The sequence below is a fragment of the Austrofundulus limnaeus genome, unplaced genomic scaffold (assembly GCF_001266775.1).
Source record: "Austrofundulus limnaeus strain Quisiro unplaced genomic scaffold, Austrofundulus_limnaeus-1.0 Scaffold327, whole genome shotgun sequence".
Classification (NCBI taxonomy): Eukaryota; Metazoa; Chordata; class Actinopteri; order Cyprinodontiformes; family Rivulidae; genus Austrofundulus; species Austrofundulus limnaeus.
In genome coordinates, this window is record NW_013952729.1 from 38,219 (window position 1) to 39,378 (window position 1,160).

Genomic DNA, 1,160 nt, shown 5'->3' on the forward strand with positions numbered 1-1,160 from the left:
CCACCGGACCACCAGTGGGGAAGGGATGCATGTCCACACACACACACACACACACACACACACACATCCCTCATGTTCCCAACAACAAGTGGAGGTAGAAAAAGGGAGGGTCTTCCTCCTTGGCGTCTCCTTCTGCTTTCATCGAAAACAACTTGCTTTCTGTTTGTGACAGTGCTGTCCCTCTCCTCTTCCCTTCCTTTTCTCACCCATCACATGAGGAGGAGGAGGAGGAGGAGGAGGAAGGGAGGTACGGGGCAAGGAGAGGACCGAGTGTGACGGGGTGATGCCGGGGTCTTTTTGTGGCTCATGAATGGCACATTTAAGGTTTCCAGCCTTGCTCTGTGGCCCAGGCCAGCTTCACCTGTGCTCCGAGTCAATCGGCCTGTTGTCTGTCTGCCTGGAACGGCGCCCAGTTCTCCGCCAGCCAAGCGGGGGCCGCTAGGAGCTGAACAACAATAACCTCCACCTCAAAACCATCAATTAGCTCCCCCCCCCCACACACACAATGCTGTATCTATTCACTGTCTGCCAAAACTGTTCTCTGACACAATTAACAGCCGTGCTAACAGTGCTTATACCTGCTCTCTGTCACTTCACACAGGCCTGACGAGTCGAATGGCCTCCAACCTGTTAACTGGTTTTAGTGGTGCATTCCATTAAGCAGATAATGCTGTTTTTCTTTTAATTAGCAGAGCTGCCAGTCTTCAATTAAACGCACAAAAAGAAAACATAAGAGCAGTTTCACTGAGGGTTTCTAACGAGTCCTCAGCTGCTCTCACAGCTCAGACAGATTGGAGCTAAATGCTAATACCTTCACAGTCGCTGCTTTACTTTGTTGTTTGTCCGAAAAATGTCTGAAATGTTGCTAAAAGAACTGATCTGAAGCGAACAAAGAACTGTGAGGTTCTTAGCAGTGATGCAGAAGAGAAAACAGGAAATAAAAAGGAAAAAAAATAATACGGGAGACCGGGGACAGTAGCAACAAGGGACGGTTGCAACAGGTCATTTTTCTCCAAACAGAAACAGAGTGATGACACTCACACTGTACATGCTCAGTTAGATGTCCCACTTTGTAAAGAAAAAGTCAACAGATTCAAAAACTGATCCAGGATTTATTTAAAAAAAAAAAAAACAGTTTTTGAGGAACAAAGTATTTTTTT